The sequence below is a fragment of the Lycorma delicatula genome, chromosome 5 (assembly GCF_047948215.1).
Source record: "Lycorma delicatula isolate Av1 chromosome 5, ASM4794821v1, whole genome shotgun sequence".
Classification (NCBI taxonomy): Eukaryota; Metazoa; Arthropoda; class Insecta; order Hemiptera; family Fulgoridae; genus Lycorma; species Lycorma delicatula.
In genome coordinates this window covers 51,209,668-51,234,845 of record NC_134459.1, presented here as the reverse complement: position 1 = coordinate 51,234,845, position 25,178 = coordinate 51,209,668, and the positions used below count along the sequence as shown (strand labels likewise).

The following is a 25,178-nucleotide window of genomic DNA, read 5'->3' as shown; positions in this document are numbered from 1 at the left end:
GCTGATCTAGTTGAGCTAAGACTTATTATAAACGTCGCAGCTGTAAAGGCGTCGCCCACTTGCTGGCTGCAGTTTGGAAAGAAATCGACTTCAGATGGGATATACCTCGCATTACAAATGAACCCATATCGAACCGAAGTGAATGTTACGTGACAAACTTGATGTGTTTTTCTATGAAATGAGATAACCTAATCTGTAAATTATCTCAACAAACGTTTACATGCTTTTAGTGTTGTGAAGTCCTTTTTGACTCACCCGGTGTTTGTTCATATAAATTCAATAACGCCTTCTAAATTGCAAATTATTTTTAATATCTTTATATATTTACCCTAACATTATTTCATATTTTCAATTATTCATATGCACATTTACTTTTTTTTATTTAATAATTATTATGAGTGAATTTTGTGATGAAATAAAGATTTTAAGACGGTCTTTCTTTACCTATCCAAACAGTTGTTGGGATACTTCCTTCTTTTAACCGAGGTGTAAATATGTCTAACCATTCCTGATTGATTTATATAATATAATATTATGCAACGATCAGAATAAAAGATTTATTTATTAACGCAATTATCAGATTAAAACAATAGTTTTAAACTATTCTCGACAATTCTAGTAATGGAAAATGTGCAATAGTCTCTTTTATACAATATTAAGATTTAAAGGATAAGACAGCTGAAGAAAGAATAATTTTGGTAGTTTACCACAAAAAGGCGTTTGAATGAATACATTTTTATATTGTCATAGTAAAGTTTACGATTACAATTAGAGTTACTTAAGGAAAAAAAAATATATCGTCCGAAATTAGTTTTTTAGTCGTAAATATCTAAAATAAATTTTAATCGACAGTTATTTTTTATTCACCTGTTACTAAAGTGTGAATTATGTTAAGTATGTTATTTATGAGATGATAATTATGTGTAATTAGCAGTCTGAAATCATTATTTATCGATAATAAACACAAAAATAGAGTAATAATCTGTATTTTTTTAATTAATGACTTCAATTAAAGGAACTTTAGAATTTTATAATAATGATTAATGATGTTAAGAAACATACCAATTATTTTATCAGATAAGAAAATATGAATCTAATTATTCAAATTGGTTCTGGTTAGAGTAGATGAAAGCAAAAAAATGGCAAATATCTTTTAATAATACATAATTTTGACAAATTACAAATATTCTATTTATTTTTAATATAATGTGTTAGTATTCAAATGTTTCGAATTCTGAGAAAGAGCAATGTTGATTAAAAATAACTTTTTCAACATGCAATCTGTCGAATTCTCTTTAACTGGTAAGTTACTATTTTCTTTAGAAGTTATATTATGAATATATTAAAAATTGTTATACCGTATAAGATCATGTAATGCCAGCGTACTTGAATGTATATATTTGTATGTACTGATGTTCACTTAAAATTCAAGAACTGCAAGGCCTATCTGTATGATTGATTTATCGATATTTTTAACGAAACTTACATTTATTCGGATAACTCCACTACTGTATTAACAATAAAACTTAAATAGTGATAGCGTCATATTTTACGAGAAATTTTTCTTGTAGTATTATTTTGAGAAGTCATTATGTTCTGATTTGTACCTTAAAAGCTGCAGGATTCTTACCAGTGAAATTTAAAAAAGTAAATTACAGGTTTTTTCAAGATCATTTATCGTATTGGGGTAAATTTTCTCAAGGTATCAATGATACAACAAGAAAGTTTTATTGTACCAAAAACATTCCGTGGATAGTTGTGATGTAATTTTTCCTGGCGACCTCTACTGTATGTACTACTAAAGTTGCAGCTGTAAATTGCTAAGATGCATTTTACTCCTTGTTGAATTTGCGTTTCATATAAAATTTTAACAACATAGCTTTTACTTCGATCGCTTTATTTCAATTTTTATCGGCCATCTGGATCGGTTTGTTTTTCAAGGAGTACGGAATTGCTGAAGGGTACAATTACGCAATTGTACAATTACACAAAGGGTAAGTTACGCAAGAGTACAATATCATCCATCATGCTGGACCATATCGAAATGGATCTAACTTAAAATGAATCATCTCAAACCGTAAACATGGGGGTCGTAAATTCGATATAGGGCATTTTCTGGGTGAACGACGGGTTTTCACCACCCGGATTTTCACCACCAAAAAAATTGTCTCAAAACAAAACATTTTTCTCGTTCTAGTTAATCACAGAACGCAATGCTATCTCATTAACGCTTATAACTTTATGTAAATTTCATATTATATCTAAATTTTTACATCTATTTTTTTTTTTTTTTGTTTATTAAACTTGGATAGAACTCACTTATTTTGATTTTATTTATTTAATAGAAAACAATTTTCAACACTTTTTATATCTTTACTAATTTATTTTTCGTCACTCCCTGTACTGCACCTGCACCTACGGTGGAGAATCTCCCATCACAGGGGAATGTCCTTTAATTCAAACGGCTACACCACCTAACTGTACGTCCGGCATAGCAGGTCGGGCCGCCGGTTGGATCTTTATTTTTATTCCCTCTTGCCTTCCTCTAACTAAGAGGATGGGGGTAATTCCGCCATCCTCTTAGATAAGAAATTTTTGATAATGGAGAAAGAATTGTGGTCAGTATGTAATTTCTAGAGAACGTTTTATTACGACTTTTAAAAATGCAAATGACTTTGTTGAATTTCAGATTAAATCTATTTGCTTATTAAGACAATTATAGGAATTACCGAGTTTCGTGTTTTTAAGTGACTTTAACTCAAACTTCATTAAACCTTTACATGTTTTGTTAACAATTCTATCCGATTACTCCTCTGACTACATTCACCTAAATTATTACTGCTGTGCAAGTAATCATTAGTAAATTAACTACATATTTCCTGGATATTATTAATAAATCAATAGTAAAATAAATTGTCAAGATCCATAATCTTCTTGTAAAAGTATATAGTCACTATTATTGACTATGATGTTATCATTATTCTCTTTTAATCTACTTACCTCAAAATTCATAATTTTTCAAATAGTCTAGCAGCAGTTTTAGAAAATGAAACACATCATCTCTGTGTTTCATAAAAAAAAAAGCATAAGCCCATTAATATCTTAATTTGTGTCAATCTATACGATCCGTGAACATCAGGACATGTTAAATGACTAAAAATTGTTTGTTTTTAAATAGACATAGCAAATTATTCTATTAAAATATTAACTATCTGTCTGTCTTAACTTGAAACGTTATCACTGAACAACTCTTCAGCACAAAAAATAGATTTTGGTAATTATTTACACTTACTCACACAGATTGTACATTTAATATTTGCTTGTTCGGTATGGATTTAACAAAACAATTTAATAAACAAAAATAATGAATAAGAAAACTTTATTTTTTATTTTTTATTTTTTTTTATTATTAAAATCAGGGACAGTTGTCCCTGATTAAATAAAATTAAATATGCAGCTGTCCCTATTTTTAATAAGATTGTTTCATAATTTACTACCTGACAATGCATTTTAGTGAAAATTTTCAACTGATAAAAATTAAAGCAAATTAATTTTACAATACTTATGAACATGATTTAAAAAAAATTTAAAACAGGGTTCCACCCTACAGGAACAATTTTATTCTGTTTTATTCAGTGATTATATATTTTTGTAAAACGTTCCAGCAAAAAGAATTTAAAAAATAAAAGATATTTTGCAATTTTGACTTAAATTTTCATTCTGGGATATACACAGGCTGTAGGAATAGAGTTATGCAGAGAAACTTAGGACGTAGGGTCCTTATTTCAGAATCATGTCAGAAACATTTTTGTCTGTCAACCATTAAGATATTTTAATAAAACTTAGAGTACATGTTTAAATTAACTCAATGAAAAGAAGCTTTTTACTAATAAATTTTAAAACAGTAACCCACATTAACTTTTTAACCATTGTACCAACTGCATATTTTTTAATGTTATTTGTTTAGAAAAAAAATTGAATTATTTTATTATGAACAAAATGACCTCTTGTTTAAATTCAATTACAAATAACTAAACAATGGCAAAAATCATTAAGAGTGGATCAGTTAAATCACGAGTCATTTCTCATTTCCTCCATTAAGAAACAAAAATAACAAAAAACAGAAAAATAATGTTACAAATATCCAGTGTTAAAGAAAAAAAACTTAAGTTTTATTATTTCAAAATAATTTATAAATAATAAATAACAGTATAATAATGAAAATCATAATGTTAATAAATAAAATCATTGATTAGGTGTATTGAAAACCATATGTTTATTTTAATTTTATTTTACACAAGTAATGTTAAGGTTCATATGAGGTACAAATCCTAGTAAAGGATAGTTGCTTTTATACAGATCTGAATACTAGACAGTGGATACCGGTGTTCTTTGGTGGTTAGGATTCAATTAACCACTCATATCAGGAATGGTCGTCCTGAGTCTGTACAAGACCTCATTTAGGAGGTCTCTAAATAAATTAATGAAACTGATTCAGAAAAACTTTTTATTTAAAATCCAATTGTACATAAACTCTATCACCTGCGAAATAGTTCACCTGGGAAGCCATGCAACGATTCAAATAGTTTTCCCAGTCATCATAGCAGTGTTGGAACTCAGAAACTGGACTATCCTTCAGATGATCGTTTGCATTTTTTTTTAATGTTTTCTACTGTTCCAATATGGTTTCCTTTGAGGTTATTTTTAAATTTGGAAACAGGAAAAAGTAGCAATGGCTCAAGTCAGATGAATAAGTTGATTGAAGAACTATAGGAAAGTTTTTCTTTTCCAAAAACTTATTAATTGAGAGTGCAGTGTGACAAGGTGCATTGTCATGATGCAGCATCCAGTTGTCATTGATGGTTGGTCTCATGCGGGCAACTCTTTTCCATAATCTTTCAAGAATTTCTCGGTAAACATATTGATTTACATTCTGTCCTTTAGGCAAAAACTTCTTATGGATAATGCCGTTACTATCGAAGAAACAAATTACTATGATTTTAATTTTTGATTTGCTCATTTTAGCTTTTATTGGGACGTGGTGAGTTTGAACTGTGCCACTCCTTGTTCTTGTGTTTTGCTTCTGGGTCGTAATCAAATATCCAAGATTCATCACCAGTAATAACATTTTTTTAGAAAATCAGGATCAGTTTCAATTCGCCCCAGAGGATCGCGGCACACTTCCACTCTGTTGTTTTTCTGTTCAACAATGAGGTTTTTGGGACCAATTTTCCACAAACCTTTTCCACGTCCAATCGTTTGTCAAAATTTGATGGACGTGGTATGGTTCAAATTCAATTGTTCTGCAATCAGTCTGACAGTTAATCAAGTATCAAGTCTCTGATTCGCTCAACATTGTCGTCATTTTTTGACGCTAACGGTCTTCCAGAGCATGGATCATCCGCAACTGTTCTCGGCCATCGAAAACGCTTTAAAAAACCTAAAAACTTAGCTTGTAACAGAGCGTCATCTCCATACGCCCTTTTCAATTATGAAAAAGCTTCAGAGTTAAACACAAAACTTGATTGCACAACGTTGGTCATAATTTGTATCACTTATTTTTGTAACGCAAAACAAAAAATCGTTTCACGAAAAGTTTTTTTACGTCTCACATGACAATAGACTAAAAATATTAATACCTAATATAAATCAGCTGTTCATGTAACCAACTGTTTATTAGGAACTATACAGTGTTGCCACTTTGGCTGCCAAAAAAAAGCTAGTCTCATTACTTTATTTACAGGCCTCGTACATGTCTTACACATCTTCCTGATCTCATTGCCCCGTAGGGGAGAGGTTACTTATTCATCCTGTATTGATCCTGTATTCATCTGCTTGAACAGATAGCAACGTACACATTAAAAAAATGTTTAAAAGTAATATTACTCTCAACACAATGATATATAGTACATAAATATTTATTTATTTTACAATCAGTATTGATTACGTCAACTTTTAATTCCCATGGAAGTGAGTAGTGAACATCATTTTCAATTCACTTTTTTATCTGTTCTAGTTATTTGTTAATTTTAACATTCAAACTTAATAAAAATCTGAATGAAGTACATTAAAACAACATTTACAATAAAAAATGTTTAGCATATTAGTAAACGTTTTCTCAGCCGACACTACATAAGGAGTTATAGATCTGAGACTGTACCCTGAATAATAGTAAATTCTTCTAAGCAGAGAGAATATTTGCTTTGAGCCATCCTAATTAACTGATTCTTGATGAAAGTAAATATCCTTCCGCCCATTTATACTTGTTATCAGATGATATCTGAAAAGACCCATTTCATTACAATCAGAAATATAGTAAATAATAATCAATGAAGTAGTAAAATATAAATGTGAGTTACAAAATATAACATATCAGAATTATTTTCCAATCATAAACAGATGTAATTGCTTCACCATATTAACTGTCATAGAATTGTATATATGCAGTAATTTAATTAATATATATATATATATATACACACACAAATTTAACTTATACATATGTATGTTGTAGATTGTTAATCTGTAACGTCAGCTTGTTTTTTTTTTGTTTTTTTTAAGTATAGAACGTTTTAATTTGTATTATTTTTTCTGTTATAGTGATTATGTGTTTTTACTTGGAGTATGGCTAATGGCATCTTCTATTGAAGCATATCCGCTGATAGATATAACTACCGATTTAAATTTTGGTTATACTGAACTAATCATAACCGCTCAAGTGAAATAAAGGAATTTCATGTAGAAATATTGCCAGCATTACCTTCTAGATTTCAATTTAAAAAAAGGATCATGAGGTAATATTACTTCAGGTATTAAATTTTCTTCAGGTGTAGGTATTTGGTGTAATTATTGATTAGTAATTACTCTGTATCAAATGTTAATACAACAAACTTGTAATTTTTATTCACCTAAAATCTACTGTTACATTAAAGTAATTCTACTTACTTTACTTAGCATACTTTATCTTGAAATTAGTGTTAGACGATATAGAGGGTTAGTCACTCACCTTCCATGCAGAAATATTCAAAAAACACTGTTTGATATGAATAAAAAATATTTATTATATATAACCCATGACTCCATTATTATATTATTTTTATTTTTCCAATAAATATGACTTGCAAGAAATGAAATGTCAAAAAGCAAATACGTACATTTTCATATTTACATTTCCACCAAAATGGAAAAAATGGATCAACTGGAAAATACACATTAATTATATAAACAGATTTGATTCTACTCTACCTCAATGTTACTTTAATCAAAAGTACAAATGAAAGTAATTTAAAAATGAAAAAGATGTAAAATTTATGATCAAAAAATTTGGATAGTGAGTTAAATAATAATTTATTGGAAGTTGGTAATTAGCGTTCACAGTGGGTGGACATGCAGTCGAGATTATCTTATCAGTTGTACAGTAAAATTAACTTTCTAGTAGCAGCACACTTCGTTTTTTATTAATAATAATGAAGTTCTGTACATTGGTCGTTGAAGAAAGTGTTCTTTAAATGACTAATACTCCTCAAACGTTTTTTGTAGTTTCATGTAAATGATCGGTTAGTTCGTCAGAAAGCTGAGAACAGGATGAAAACCGAACTGCTAGAGAAATTAATACTTTGTACCTTCGTCGATTAACATGCGCAAAAAAGCTGAGGCTGTTCCTAGTAAATTACAGAATGAGAAACCGGATTCATTAGTTAAACAATGATATTCATGATTTACAGAAGTTAAATGAAATAGTTCCAGAAAATGTGATTTTGAAAAGAGGTAAATAAACGAGAAAAATTCTGTGCTGATGAGGAAAACTGTACCTCTGAAAGATCTTGCATGCAGCTAAATAATCTTACGTTAAAGATCTCATTTATTCGAAGAATGCCGACTTCTGTTGTGTCGTTAAGGGTTTTATGTGAATCCACTGAATAGTCCGAACGTTATTAATATAAATTTTTAACTTCCATCATGTGCAAAAGAGACAAAATTCATTAATCATCCACCTACCTCCTGGATGAAGGATACTAAAAAAATCCTGGAAAACTAAGAGTTTGGTTGTCCTCCAATATCCTCTCCCCATTTCTGCGTATTCCGGGCAGAAAATTGCACTAGCATTTCGGGAAAAATATTTAAAAAATTATTTGACTGTTACTTTACATTTAAAAAATGTAATAAAAAAAAATCGAAATTACAAGTTAAATAAAACTGATTCCGAGATAATATTTGAAACACTTTCTTTGTATACTTGCACATGAACACAAATATTTATTGCGGCAATTTCTTTCGTTATAACTTGAAGCACATTGCGAACATCAATTTCACATTTTGGCGCCATAAGAATCCGCATAAGCAGCTGTCAAAAATCCTCTTCCTATGCCTGATATACAACGCTTTTTATTTTTGCCTGTCCCCATAGTCATCTTATTTTTTGAGTATGCACCCCCGTAAGTAGATCGATATTCTGCCCACTGATCAGAAATTATTATCGTTGACCACTGCGGACCACCGATCCCTGATAAACCCGGATCATCGATTACATTATTTGATTTTAAAAGCTTCTCGGTGAAAACTTCCCGTAGATAATTTTCCCAGTTAACAGCTGTGTTGTGGTTGATATTTATTTCGCGATCACAAAAAGCCTCAGTTGTCATTTCATGGCTCCATGAATAAATAAGTAGTAAAATTTTATCAAGGCTTAGTTTAGAGTCATGTGACCATGTACATTTGTTTATAAACTCGCATTGCTTTTTCTTATACCGCCACCGTTCTCGGTCATTCGAAATATCTAACGCCATGTCTTGCACCTGATTACACAGTTTATGTTCTAGTAAAATACCAAAACGTTGAAACAAACGAACACAATTCATTTTATCTCTTGATAAAACAAACGGTTCAAACACATTCTCAGGAATGTCCATAACAATTCCGAATTGTAATTACTACAACGGTGACAATAACAGAGTTCGAATAACTACGGTGTAATTTTAAAAATAAATAATTCGAATAACAATAGACGAAGTACGATGATTAAATCAGACAAATTTGAGCATAAATTAATAAATGGTTCTTTACCATTCATAAATTACGCTGAAGTCTACCGTGATAATCATAAGTGCACCAACCTCGTGGTGAGAACTATCTTAGACACGAAAGAACATAAACTTGAGTTACAAATTTCGTTAATATTGTCTTTTATAAGGGCAGCAGTAAATGTAATGTAAATCTTAGGGTAATGACATTCAACAGACTGAAGGGTGGATAACGGAGAACGACCAACAATTTTAACTTTTATTGTTCGTAAAGTTAATGTGGAAATCCAAAAGATTAAAGGTATATTGAAATTAAAAAGGTAAATTAATAAGGCAGTCAGAGAATGTAAAATACATCTAGAGGTCGATTATATTTACGTTGAAAAAGTTTTACGTTTTCAGTCAGGAGGGTTTTTAGAGCAGGAAATAAAAGTGAAGTTTAAAAATTAAAAGAAACGTATTGGTAAATTTTTGTAAACTCGTTGGTAGGCTAAAAATCGATAAATAATTTAATCAGGGAAATTGTACAAAGTACGAATAAAGTGTAATTCAACAAGATCTTAAAAAATTTATATTATGGTCAGGAATGAAGAAATCTTTAATTAAATTAATAAGGTCAATTACAACATATCAGATTTAACATATAAGGCCGATAAGGCCTTATATATTAAATATAAGGCAGATAACATATAAGGCCGGCCTCGGTAGCGCAAGTGGTAGCGTCTTGGTCTTTATCCGGAGTTGCTGGATTCGAATTCCGGTCAGGCTGGCATTTTACAAAATTGCCATTTCATCTCATCCTCCGATGTAATACGTAACGGTGGTACAGGAAGCTAAAAAAAAACTCAAAGATAAGCTTTTTGATTGCAATTTTATATCGGTTACTGAGTCATTTTGATATTCTTTGTCTATATGAGAACTTTTTAGACAGAAAGGCATGACAAAAATACTGATAAAGTGAGGGGGTAAACATTCAGGATATAAGTTTATTATTCTAGCTAAAAAAAATTGCTTCTATGGTGTACCCTAGCGAAGATATTTAATGAAATCAAACTCAAACAAAAGTTAAGGTTTTTTTTCAATTAGCGAAGAGGTTGTTATATCTATTATCATAAAAAACAAACTGGTTTTGTTATTCCATTTTATTTTAGTTTTCTGGGTGAATGGGAAATGGAAATTCTTCTTACGCTGAAAATATTAAATAAATTTTCAGTACAAGATTTTCTCATAATATGCAAGGCCTACATTTAGTATTATTCTATTATTTTTTTTTTTTTATGTAAGCCAAACACAAATTTTTAACGAAATAATTAAGATTTGCTTTATCACCCAACACCCAACTGTTTGGAATGTTTACAAAACATCTCCTAAATGAAAGGAGAGAAATACTATTTTAACAAAACTAACAGTAAAATGCAGTATACTTAATTTTTTTCTTTATTACATACAGGAAATTGAGATTATTAATTGTAAGGAAAATGAAATAAAACAATGAAAATTGAAAAAATTCAAGACCCTTGCCAGGAATTGAACTGGAAACTAATGTTTTCCTACTTTTCTTAATTTTGGGGTGCACAACGAAGAAATGATTGCCCAATACATAAACTAATTTTATAACAACAAGCGCTACACGTAACGATTGTAAACTAAATAAGAGAAATAAAATTAATAAACTGTAAAATAACACAGGAAAATATGAAAAGGTAAACCACAATATATAAATTCTAAAAAGAAACATATTACACTAATTATTAAATAATCGAATGTAGAGACCAAATGTTCTAGAACAGTGATGGCGAACCTTTTTGAGAAGCGGGTAAAATTTTGTTCATTATTTTTTTTAATACTAGCGTGTGGGTCACTAAGTCAGTGGCATCACTTGAAAAGGGGAGTGGGAGGGTGTGGTAAAAAGAGTACCAATAATTTGTAAAAAGTATATAAAAATCAACACGGGTTATTTAAAAAGCCTTCGTGAGTCAGTGTCTGACATGCGCATCATAAGTTTGCCACCGATGGTATATAATAATGCATTATGTAAATCATGTCAGGGAACTGGTAGATGTACTACTCCGTAGATTAAAAAAAAAAACAACACCCTCAACATTTCTGAATGTATCAAGAGAAACGATATAAAAACAATGATCACAGCAGAATCAGAAATCCTTAATAAAACAAGCAATATTAAGGACCAAAGTCCACATTAATGCTTAAAATAGTAAATTAAAAAAATTAGATGCTAATAAAAGTCATTTGAGTGTAGATTACTACGCTCGTATAAACATGGTTTAGATTATTTTTTTTCAGACTGATGAAATTACTACATAACCCTAAAGCTTGTGCACGGGATACAAATTGGAATTTTGTAGCATACGAAAAATGCCATGCCTGATTGGGATTTGAAGCCAGGACCTTCGGATGAAAGGCCGAGATGATACCAATCCGCCACATTTAACATGTTTCTAATCATGCATGTTAAATAATAATGCAGAAAATTCCAAACTTTTTAAAAAATTATGGATAGTAATATTTTTTCATAAAATAATTTTTTTGTTTTATTTTAAATAAATTATGGGCAAGATCTTTTGTTGGTATTATCACCAAATAATAGATATGAGTTAGAAAGAAAGTAAAGCACCAGCTTACAGAATGCTAGACTTTGTAATCAGAAGCAAATTTCAGACAGTAAAACACTTACATAAGACAATCAAGCAACTTGTGTGATCATTATGAAACCATTGATCAAAAGATTGTATCACATCCTAAACTAAGATATAACTTCATCACACCTATGACCTCATATAATTGATGAATGCCGAGGGTGTTAAATGCAATGGAGTGTTTTCCAAACAATGTAATGGACACAATTAAGGAAGAAGAATAAAGGAAAAATAAGAGAGCAGAGGAGGAAATTTAATTTTCTGAAGATCTGACTCTAGCGCCAAGGTGATTTACAAATCTTTGTCTTGCTGCTACATTAGTGCTGTGCTCATGTGATTTTCTGTGAGTATGCATCAGTAAACCTCATACATGTTATTTTTCCAGAGTATTTAAAATTCAAGTTTTTTCAATCAATTACAAACAATTCTTGCTACTTTTATATTTTTTATTCTTTATTATCTGTATTATTTTTTAATCACAACAAACCCACTACATTCTATATGTTCAATTATCTATTTTATACAATAATTGTATTTTTATAGTTCCTTTAACCTAAATGTAATTCTGAAGCCAGAAAAATTAACCCAAGATACAATAATATTGATAGTGATGTCCAGCATTGTTCTTCTTAATACTGGATTCAACTATTAACATCTCTGATCTCCAGATTGTCTTAAATTTTTTTCATTATGTATTTTATCAGTCAACCAACTTTTGATTCTTAAAATTCATATTCTAACTCAATTAACTTTTTAATTGAGTTAATTTAACTTTTTACTTAATTTTAACTTTTATTATTAAGATACAAGTGTTTTATTATTAGGTACAAGAGTGGTTAAAACAAAAAAATTTTTTTTCTATAAATCCAATTTTCAACATTAAAAAATCATTTATCATTCCTTTACTTTCTCACTCAGTTTACAATAAGGTGGAGATGTATTTACTGCCTGATCACTAATATACTGAAGGTAATAATAAAATCGATGTACTGACACACAGTAATTCATCCATTTACAAAATATGAGATTAATTGTACCAATTGTAACTGTTGCTAAAACTAATCTTTGTAACTTCTCTGTATATAATGAATACATAATAGTTGGTGCAAATATTCATTACAAAACCTGGAAAGAAATTAAATCCATAAACTTAAAAATCCCCCTTGAACTTTCTTGTTCATTTGGGTTGGGACATGATGAAGATCCCTTTTTTCATAAATGAAACAACCATTCCAAAGATATCTGTCTACTTTAGGATTATTTTAGAGAAATGGTGATTTTAGAGTTGGCAATAAGTTTTTGAGAATGCCATCCATTCAATGAACCCATAAATTTTGAATGTGTGTTGTTTGAGGGCAAATGTTTCCAAATCTTTGGGACCAATTTTTCAAAACGTTTAAATGGTCCTGACTTGGTAAAAAGGTTTTCTCACTCATTAGAGATACAAAGCTCAATAAACTAAATTAGATGGAAGTGCACAAAAAGCCAAAGGCTGAAGAGCCCTATGGAATATTCTCACTACTCTCTTTAATAAATAAATAAAATGTTCTACCTAAATAATGAAGAGTTTCTAATACGTAGTAGTAGAAGCTACTACTTTATATTAATGTACCTCACAATTAATATTGGAGTAGCTCAAAATATTAGAATTTTCCTTCTCATAAGAAAGGTTCTCAAACCTGACAGGTTTTATGAAATATAAACTGTCTATCATAAATAAATATTCTTAGACATGTTAAATGAAATATAGCCTGTCTAAATGTAACAAATAGTATTGAAATATAACTTGAAATATAATCTGATAGCAAGTAAATGAAATGTACTTAGGTTATATTACATTTAGCAGGTTAAATGAAATATAACCCAAGTATATTTTATTTACTTGCTGATAGGTTATATTTCAATACTATTAGATCCTTGTTACAGGTACCATTCTGTGGTTGAATTGTAATTAATAACATGTCTAAAGATGGTGAATCATGTACATAATACACTGCAGGTAAACTGAAGAAAATATGCAGTTACTTATGGGGTCCAGCAGCTGCACAAGATATCTGGTAATTGAAAGAAAGTATTATATTTCCATTGCAACGATATTTGAATCCATCATTAAAACAGTTTTTCATCTAAAGGTGTGTTGAAAAAACCAATTTACACCATTACAAAATTTAAAAAATCAAGAATTAATACTTATATTTAATTAAAATCACTCAGAATATGGTGCCCAGTTCATCAAATCAATTAAAGATCCGTTTAATTATGGGATCTTGCACATAATGCAACCCCATTAAAAGATTCCAAAAAGTAATTAGGAAAAAGTTGTAAAATAATTTTTTTTTAAATCTACTGAGTTATTGGTTAAATGGTATATATAATAATTATTAAAATTTAAATGCTGAAAGAATGTCCTAATGCTGTCTAAGTATAATAATAACCAACAGATAGCTTTAATTATGTAGAAATGTTTATTTGACTTGGATGCCTCTTATTGTTAGTAGTATTGTACACAATATAGAAATGTATAAGCAATGATGTTATCGGCCATTGGAGCCTTTAGTATTATTATTTCATGATTATTGACTGAGGTATTTGATTTTTTTTTGTATTTTGCCCATTTTATGTGTATGTGTCATGGAATATTGTATTAACACATTATTTAAAATTACTAAGGGTGGCATCATCAACACAGTTTGTAACTAACCCCAAGTCATTTGACGGGAAAACTTTTCGTAATTGTAATTTTAAAGCAAAATTTTTATTAGAAAAAGAAGACTTACTAACAATTCTTGAAGATAAGATTAAGCAGTACAAACATCTAAAGATTTACGAAAGAAAGATGTCAAAGTTAGAAATGCTACTGCAGAATGGTTAGAAGGTTGTGTGACTGAAACCGTAAAAATAAAACAACAGCCAAGGAAATGCATGCTTTTTAAATTATTTATGATAAGAACAGACTTGCTGCTTAATTGGAATTTCAGAAAAAAAAAATATGATGTTTATAAAAGGTAATCTGAGTGAATTCATTAGAAATAATGAATGTACAGTCTGATTTAAAAGCATGTGGTGGAAGCATGATTGGTTGCATTAATGACATCTTTCTATTGTCATAAGCAAAGATTATAGTATTCATCAAATGGATGTCAAATCAGTCTTCTTAAATGAGGTATTGAAAAATTCTATGTACATGAAAATATCTGATAGCATTAAGAAAATGTCAGATTGTTGTTATAAAAAATCAGTATTATATGGACTGAACAACAAAAATTCTGCTGAGTTATTGGTTAAATAGTATATTTAATAATTTATAAAATGTAAATGTTGAAATATGAAAAAATGCCCTAATGTTGTAAAAGAAAATTAATAACCAAAAGATAGTTTTACTTAGGTAGAAATGTTTATTTGACTTCAAATGCCTCTTTCATTTTTTTTATCTTTAGTAGTATTGTACACAATATAGAAATGTATAAGAAATTATGTAATCAGTCAGTGAAGCCTTCAGTATTATTATTTCAGGGTTATTTACAGAGATATTTGATGTTTTTATTTGGCCTATCTTATATGCATGTGTCATTGAATATTGTATTAATATATTATTTAAAATTATTTAGTGTAGTATCTCAACACAGTTTGTAACTAACTTCAAATCATTTCATGGGAAGAATTTTTATAACTATAATTTTAAGGCAAAATTTTTTATTATAAAAAGAATACTTACCAACAACTCTTGAAGATCAAGAGGAAGCAGTGCAAACATCTAAAGATTTCCGAAAGAAAGATGTCAAAGCTAGAAATGTTATTGCAAAATGGTTAGAAGGTAGTTTGACAGAAACCACAAAAAATTAAACAACGGTCAAGGAAATACATGATATTAAAATTATGTATGTTACAAAGAAACTTCCTGCTCAAGTGGAATTTCAGAAAAAAAAAATGAAGTTTATAAAAGGTAATGTGGGTGAATTCATTCAAAATTTTGAATGTACAGACTCATTTAAAAGCATGTAGTGGACAGCATGAATGATATATCCACTCAGAATTATTCTTTCCAATGTCATAAGTAAAGATTATAGTATTCATCAAATGGATGTCAAATCGATCTTAAATGGAGCATTGAAAAATTCTGTATATATGAAAATACCTGATGGCATAAAGAAAATGCCAGATTATTGTTGTTGTCTGAAAACAGTATTATATGGATTGAAACAGTCTACAATGTTGGTATGAGTGTTTAAGTGAACATTTTAAGAGTATTGGTTTATTTCATTCAAAATTAGATTATATATTTTATGAGAAATGATATGTATGTTTTGGTTTGGGTAAATGATTTAATATTTGTTTCCAATAATTCATATAATATAAATACTTTTAAGAACTTTCTTGCATCAGAGTTTGAAATGAATGATCTGACTAGTTATAATTACACATTCAGGTTCCTAAGAATATAGTTTGAACGAAACGGAGATTTTTTTATTCATTTCTCAATTGGAATTGATTCAAAAAATTTCACATTAAAGTAGAATTACTTGTATTATAAGAAAATGAAGATAATACATGTAATATATCACATCACAAACTAATAGGATGTCTTATATACATTAAGTTTGGTAGTATCCCTGATCTTTGTTTTTTCAATAACTTATTTTATTCAATTTCAAAATTATTACACATCCATACATTGGAAACATTTAAAATATACACTTTGATATCTGAAACAATCATTATTTAAAGAAATTTAACAACTATGAGAAATAATTAATTTATCAATTAAATGCTTATGTTAATGCTGATTTTGTAAATTATAAAAAGGATAAAAAAGCATGAGTGGATTTACTTTAAAAATTAATGAAATTACTTTATTTTGTAAGTCTAAGAAACAATTGGGACAATTTCAAGTACAGTAACAGAATTTGAAGCTCTGTCAAAATGTGTAACAGAATGTGGCTTCATTAAACATTTAACAGAAGAATTACTTAAAACATCAGTAGGTACAGTACAACTTACAAAACTTATTTGAAAGTAATCAACCATGTTTAAGGATAGCTTTTGAATGTTTTGTCAAAACTTTCAAAACACATTGATGAGCTATATGATTTTGTGAGGTAACACAAAATCATAAGTATAATATTCATTTTTATTACATTTCTTATTGAGATAAATATGATAAAAAAAAGGCTTATTAAATGGTGTGTGTCAAAGGAGTATTATTGCCTTAATATATGAAGACAAACAGGTACAAAATAAGTTGCTAAAAAGTCTAATTCATAGAAAAAATAAACATTTGACATGAAAAAGATAAGTTTTGTTTCTTATCAATATAGACATCAAAATGGATGTGCATTTTTTATAACATTAATATATAGCCAGTAACCTGTGGTTGTGGACCACATTATTGCATGGTGCTATAATATGAAATCAAACATTTCTATATTGGAAAATTTACAAATGAATTCCTGAAGATAAAACAATATCACTTTGTTACACATCAATTGATAAACAAATTGCTAAAAAAATGACAAAACTTCTTTCATACAATTATTTTTTTTGGAGATAACATGAACCGAATGAAAGTAGAATTATTTAATGTTTTATATATATTAATGTATTACAAATCTGAATGTTATATTATATAAGCTAATTTGTTTTACTAAATATGCTATTGGGAGTTTACAGAATTGAGGGGAATGTTAAAATATGATAGAATCCAACGATTCTGTTTAAGTAAGATATTATCCAAGAGCATTACTTCATTGCATACGAATGTTTGACTTCAAGCTGAACTCTTATATTCGTTTTATTGCAGCAAGATAGTTATGGAAAAGAATAAGCAATTAATTTACAATTAATTGAAGCAGTTAGTATTACTATTTCAATAGGAAATCCACCAATCATATGTTTAAAAATGAAGGTGTTTCAGCTTTTATGAAGGATGAGATTAAAGATGAAAATTAATAATATACTCAGTTAAAGAAAGTAATATTAAGGTATCTGTTAATAAACTATCATCATTCTAATTTTCAGGTAATCTACAACTCAGCAAAAAATAATACTGTTACTTAGTGTGTTGGAATATTGAATCGCTATTCACTTTTTACAACAAATCATGTATAAAGTATACATCACACAATGGTTGTGAAACACTCAGTATTTGAAAAATCTAATTCGAAAGTTCCGAGTCACTCAAGCATGCAGAATAGTCGAGCTACAGGGTATCGACATATCATGACGTTTAGCCTAGAGAAGACCACGATGATACTCCTCAAATACCGTCTGGCTGTGAGGCGGCGAGTCCACGTATGGATATCAGGGCAACGTCTTAGATATGTTCAGGTTCAAAAGTACTTCGGGTGTTTCTTGATGAGAAACTGCAGGTTGAGAAACACCGTCAATACGTCGTGTGTAATGCCTTTTTGATTGGGGGTCCCTGATTGGGGGTCTTAATTTTAAGACTATGAGTATCTTGTAAAAGGAAGTTTGCAAGACAATTATGCTATTTACGGCACCTGTTTGGGCGGATAGGCTAAAATTTAAAAGCTATCGTAATATTTTAATACGAGCTCAACGGCTTATATTGATAACGGTAGCGGGTGATTACCGTACAATTTCATGGGAAGCGATCTTGGTGATCGCAGGCGTGAAACAGATAGACTTGATTGCGTCTGAGAGGCAACAGCGTTATGTTGCTAAGAAGTCAGGTGGATTGACTTCGAAGAAAATAAAGGAGATAGAACAGCATGGTGTCGCCCTATGGCAGGCTAGATGGGATGAGACAGAGTGTGGGCGTTATATGCATCATCTTTTTCCTAATGTTGTTGATTTGCGAAACGCATCTTGGGTACACCCAAACAAGTATGTGACGGAATTTCTTTCAGAGTATGGCGCTTTTCGGGACAGACTACAGAAATTCGGCTTGGCGGACTCGGGTATATGTCCACAATGCGAATTATTGGGCAATGCTTATCATGTGATATATGAATGTGCTAGGTATGACTTAATACGCACGGGGACCATTTGTCAGGTTGATATTATCGAGTTCGAAAATTGATCTCCGTGTTAATTGGAAAAGCCGGGCTGAATGGGTGATCGTAGAAAGTTTTATTACATATTTGGCGAAAGAAAGGATTGCTGAAGGGGTGTGATGTTCTGCTTGGACTTTCCTACTTTGTGTTTATATTTGGTTTTATTGTTATTTTGTTTTACGATTTGATAAATTGTTGCTGTTTTGGTTTCTGTTTAATTATAGATTTGTTAAACTTATTTTTTGCATCTTTAAGCCCTTGAAGAACCAGAGAAAAGAAATCATTATAATTATTGAACATTGAACCGGTATTATCTGGACTATTAAAACGAATGTGTTTTCCATCTAAACAATCAACATGAGGGTAATTCAAGACTTTTCAAATTCTGCTGTTATTTTTAAGTGATTATTGCGGTGCAGAGCGTGTAGCTCTTCCCAAAGTATATGAATGTTTTCTTTGATAATACTGACTGTAATATTTCCCATATGAAAAACAGAAAGCCAACGCCTGAATGAGATGCGCCTGAAATGACATGCAAAGTACATAAAAGAAACAATAGGACAATTTGGTACAATTTTGTTTTTTAAATTGCATTTGGACTTAATTTTTGTTACGAAAGTTAAAATAAGAAGCTGTAATTATATTATTTTATTTTATTTAATATGGAATAATCAGGTATGAAGGTGACATGAGGGTTTATACTTTGATTTCAGATACTGTTATGAGAAAGAAGTGAAAATATTAAACAGATCAATTTGCTGTAGAATTCGGGAAGATGAAGCCTATAACCGAAGGACATCCAACAAATGAATCATCTGAGCCAAAATAGCCGCATTTTAAATCGTTATTGTTTTAAACAGACGTCGTGAAGCCAAAAGCCACCTCATTTAATTTGAAAGCGATAAAAATTACTTCATCGCCCAATGAAACAAGCCACAAAAAGTATAATGTCAATGAAAACATCGGTAACGATGCTGCTGAAAACCGGAGATTTCAAAAATATTCCATTATATTTCACCAATCTAATACTGAAGAAAGGACAGATGGTTCACATGAAGTAAAAAATTTAAGAACATGAGCTGGAAATATTGAAAACGAAGATATTTTGCGAAAAGAGAAAAAGAGATGGAGGATTCAGACGAATGCTAAATATAATGACACAATGGTCGACATGGAGCAGAGAAAAGTTAAAGTTTTAGAAGAGGTCTTTACATAGCGCAAGGCTGAAAATGAGGATGAGTTGTTTCTCCAACGAAGTATCTACAAAAATACTGGACAATATGCGACTGTCTTTCAGGAACCGTGTTCAAGAAGTCGTAGAGCAATTAGCGTACATCTGGATCTTCAAATTATGAGCTACGTTTAAATACGATGCCAACTGCATCTCAAACATCGTACGCCTACAGTTCTTCATCTCTGAGCACCATACTATCCTTGGATCAATCTGCATCATCTCCCACTAACAAGCATAATTATCTGAACTACGGGGTTTCACAACACCACAAGATACATAACAACTCTCCAAAAATACCCATAACCCTTAAACCCAATATCGGCTTTCCAAGTCGTGTTTCTAAGAACTCGCAGTGTACCTAGATGTTTGTAGGATATATCTATTAGGATTCTCAAGTATCAGGGACGTAAAAGAGGTAAGTTAAACAAGGACACCATCGTCACACTGAGATGAGAGAGATTTATGGTAACCATCTCAATCTGCGATTCCAACAATCCATCTCTGTGGCCTTTTCTTCACCTCGCGGTCGACACCAAAAGCAATAATAATTGGCCTGTGGTCACTGCCGTGAAAGTGGTCACAAATAGATCAATTAAGACGAGGGAGTAAACTCGGTGAGCATAAGCAGAGGTCGATGTTGGACAATGTACTAGATGACAAAAACCTGAATGTATGTAACTCATCATTCACTAGACAAAGGTCCAAGTCTTGTCTCACTGTGTTTGTCATATTTCCTCGAGAGAAACAAAAAGATTTACCCAATGAAATATGGTTGGCATTAAAGTCTCCTACCATTAATGATAGGGATGGAATCTGTGTGGGAGATTTGATATGTCTAGAGCATTGAATTCAGAGTTCGGTGAGAGATGCATATTGCAGATATGCAATTTAAAGGGAACAGAGATTTTTACAGCAACAGCAGGAATGAGGATAGCTAGTGGTATCCTTGTAGCCAACACCACATTCCGTATGAAATAACAACACCACTCTCTCTACTGTCCAAGAGACAGTCGTATCTGTCACTCTGAGTATTACCGCATCTTGGTGTAGTAGGTACGTGTCTTGGTAGCTCATTTACATTTACATTGGAAGCTTAATACGCCAGCTGTATTTACTGGTGCCCATACAGGTAAAAGTTTGGGGACAGGAAGTTTGAAACGGAACCCGCTTGCAGTAGTTTCACTAGCTACAACTACCGACTTCTTATTCATCTTTTTTAGCTCTGAAATAGTTGCAGTAAGTGAAGCAACTGATCAAATAACATCTAACAATTGTTTACAGCTAATTGAGGTATCCGTAATAGACAAAAATTGGTGTTTTTTTCAAATGGACAACCAACCATAATAGAATTTATTTGTGGACTTAAAATTTTGGTTCCACGAACACCGGCAATATACCGGAATACTACAGCAGAGCACAAGCATACTGGAGCTAAAGCTTTTTTGTTTTCAATGGAAAAGCGAAAGCGTATTTAGAAAAAAGCTTTGTAAGCATGAGAATATACAATCTTTACATTTTTGAGAATATATTTCTCATCTCTGATGAGAATATATCTCATAGTCTCTTCTAATCATCTCTACTAAATAAGTTTGATACAAATCACCTATACTTTTCAACTATACTGAACTCGTCGGGAACTGTCTACGAGCTTGCCTGTGAAGCTTTTTTGCTATACTCTGTTTAGAGTTTATGGTTTTATTATAAACTGGTTTTCTTAACATTAACTTGCGTTAATATACTGTAGGAAATAATAAAGATACGAAACAGATATTTTTTTTTAATTTCAGTTATTTATTAAATAATTCTTAGATATACAACAGATATTACTTTATAAATAGTACACAAGAAAAAATTCCATTTTTCCAATCTGATAGACAAATCTTCATAATAAATAACGAGAAAAAATTAATTTTTACAACCTCAGTTTTTATTACCAAAATATTTTCCGCTTTTTATTATTTTAATCACCGATAATGAAATTTTTTCTTAAAATACATATTAAATGGTGCAATTACCTTTTTTTTCTGTTAGAACGAAACCGATGATCCATGAATCGCTGCTAATATCAGACTCGAATTCGCAAGCAATCTCTTCAGCAGATTCTTTATCCATTTCCTTTGCGAACAGATATTTGCTCTTAGCCGAAGACGAACTCATCGTTTCTTTGTAATACTCCAGCGATCAGTAACTCGCCTCTAGACTGCTTATATACCATGGTTACATTCGAGCAATTGAATATAACACAGCTTATGGTCAGCTAACTTGAATGATGTCGTCTGCTGGAGCAGAAAAAAAATCCTTACTGCAAACACGCAATACGATAAAAGAAAGATATTTCAATAAATTACATTACTTAAAGACATATTGAAATTAAGTTGATTATTAGTTCCATTACATAAACAAAAATACTGATGCTAATAATCAAAATTAATATATTTTGAATATGCGGCATTATTATCTTAAACGAAGAAAACGTTTGATCCATAATGGAGAAACATACGAAGAAGACGTTCGAACCGGAATAGAGAGACGTGACTTTATTCCCATTCATCAGGGCTAGAGACAAATTCTTCGTCGATTCCTTGATGTTAGCATTACATACAGGTTGATGATAACCCCTAAACACATCTACATCGTTGTTTCATCATCTTCATAACTCTCCACTCTCTAATATTCAAAAATAGATTCTAGATTTCTGGACAATAATGACGAAAACGAATGAATCGAAAATTCATGAATGTATTTACATATTTCATGAATATAACGTTACCTGAACTTCAATGCGATAACAGGAGAACGGATACCCAAACTGATAATATCATACCGACAACAAGAAAAATATTACAAGCCCATTGCAAGAGCTTCTACTGACCACTTACACCTTATAAAGCTGCCTCGATACCAATCTCCTCAACATATCGAACCGCGTAAACTCTCCAAAGGGTGCGCCATTACAGAGCTAAGGAATAATAATGTACAATGTAAAGCCCGGTACATTCTCGGTATATTGCTTTGCAAGTAACAATAAATAGATAAATAAAGAGTTTATTCTAATCGGCACATAGTAACACATTATATCGATCATATCAGGAATGGATTCAATTAATAATAAAAACAGAAATGTATGTGATTAATTCGATATTAATTATTTAAAATATAAATATGTCACAAGGATTATTATGATATAAGTATTAGATATAAGTATTACAATATAAATAATACGTGTTAAGATAAATACCTGAAAATATAAATGTAAAAAAAAAAAAAAAAAAAAAAAAAAAACACTAAAATTATTAACAATTTAGAAACCGTTATTGAATCCGTTGTCATTCTCAAATGAGGTAGCAATGCAATTCGCGTGGGTAGAATTCTCATTAATGAAAACAGTAGTATATCTGTCCGCATAAAACAAGATTTCTGAATGTTTTATTTAAAGGTAAATTCTCTTGTAATGATAATGAAACCGTAATGTTTTACAATGAAGTGCCTTCATCAAATAACAAGCTAGTCACCAATCATTAAATATATAATAGTTATACATGAATCATGAATAACGATATTTAAAAATTTAAATATTTTAATTTATCCTTGTGGTTATTTTTATAAATGTACAATCATCGTTGAAAAGAATAGTGGTTTATTTTTCAAAAATATAAATATCCACCTGTATCAAATCAGGCATTAGATCTGTTTTCGTGTTACTCGACACAATGCTTCAGGATTTTCAGAAAGAACCTTATTATGCTTTCGTTGCCATTTTTAATAAATTACGGAATTTTTATAAATTATTCTGAATCATTTATTTAAAATACATTTAAAATATTTTCGTTTACAGATACAATATTACTGTCGATAAATTTTTAAATAATACTAATTTAATTTTTTTTTAAACAGGATTTTCAGCATCAAGTTCAATGTATATAAATACTAGGAGATTCAAAAAGGACTTCACAACCTTAAAAGCAAAAAAAAAATTACTTAGATAACTTACAGATTTGGTTGAGGTCTCATTTCATAACAAAATACATCAAGCTTTGATTCACGGGATTCATTCGGCCACCAGCGCTGTTACCAGTATTGTTAAAAGTGGATACATTTACTGGTGCGGAAGGGTGCTCCACGATTTTTATTCACCAACTGTAGTTCAACGTTATTTTCGTAGAGAGTACGGTACGGAGCCTTCTAGTAATTTACTATTGGCACCAAACCTTCGTTGAGATAGATTATTCTGATAAACGTTCAAAATCACCAGTACGTCCATTACGTCCAGTACGAAAAAATCAACTCGAACTCCCATCACATAAGACACTTCACAAACGACTGTTTGGCGAGTAATACGTAAACGATTGCATTTGCAGCCATGCAAACTAAAGGTGATTCAACAAATTACAGATGCCGACAAAGTTGCGCTCGGCTGCAGTTTTGTGTAGAAATTCTGGATAGAATTGCAGACACCGATACATCATTAGACAGTGATGAGAAACGTTTCAGATCAGCGGCAAAGTGAAGATCAGTAACTGGCGAATATGGGGTAGCGAAAACCGTCATGAAGCATTGCAGAACATTCATTCGTGATAGCCTTAAGGGAAATATTTTCTGTACCATAAGCAAACAAAGACTGTAAGGCCCGTTCTTCTTCTAGGAGGCACCGGTAAATGATATCGTTTATCTGGATATGCATCAAAATTCTCTAATTCCTCAGTTAGATGATGACGATAAAGATGAACCTCATTACAATCAAAAAGATGGACCACCTCAGTACTCCTAGAATCCGGGATTTTCTTGATACTCGATTCCCAGTTAGGTGGATCGGTCGTGAAGGTCCAACTGCACGGAAACCTCGCTCCCCAGATTTGACCCCGCCAGATGTTTTCTTGTGGGGTTTCATTAACGAGTGGATTCATGTACCACCTTTGCCTGCTGATCTTGTTGAGCTAATACAGAATAAACGTCGCAGCTGTAAAGGCACCGCCCCACTTGCTGGCTGCAGTCCGGAATGAAATCGATTTCAGATGGGATGTACGTCGCATTACAAATGGAAGCCATATCTAACCAAACTAAATGTTAGGTGACAAACTTGAAGTGTTTTTCCATGAAATGAGACCTCAACCGAATCTGTAAATTATCTCAAAAAACTTTTATATGCTTTTAAAGTTGTGAAGTTTTTGAATCACCAGGTATGTTTTCATATAATTTCAATAACGCCTTCTGAATTGCGAATTATTTTGTAGTTTTCTTTAATATTTTTTTTAAT

At 30.8% G+C, this 25,178-nt stretch overlaps 1 long non-coding RNA gene across 5 annotated transcripts in view; it reads left to right on the top strand.

Annotated features, from left to right (window-relative positions):
* The first annotated feature begins 1,287 nt into the window (after positions 1–1,287).
* The window catches only part of LOC142324947 (uncharacterized), a 32,243-nt gene continuing 8,352 nt past the window's right edge, over positions 1,288–25,178 (top strand). The window contains exons 1-3 of one of the 5 annotated variants that reach the window (XR_012756453.1): positions 1,288–1,302; positions 6,601–6,794; positions 13,604–13,809. This is a non-coding gene — a long non-coding RNA (uncharacterized LOC142324947). Of the gene's footprint in view, positions 1,303–6,600; positions 6,795–13,603; positions 13,810–25,083; positions 25,102–25,178 lie in introns of those variants that run through there. The other 4 variants (XR_012756454.1, XR_012756452.1, XR_012756455.1 and 1 more) reach the window with 4 other exon arrangements.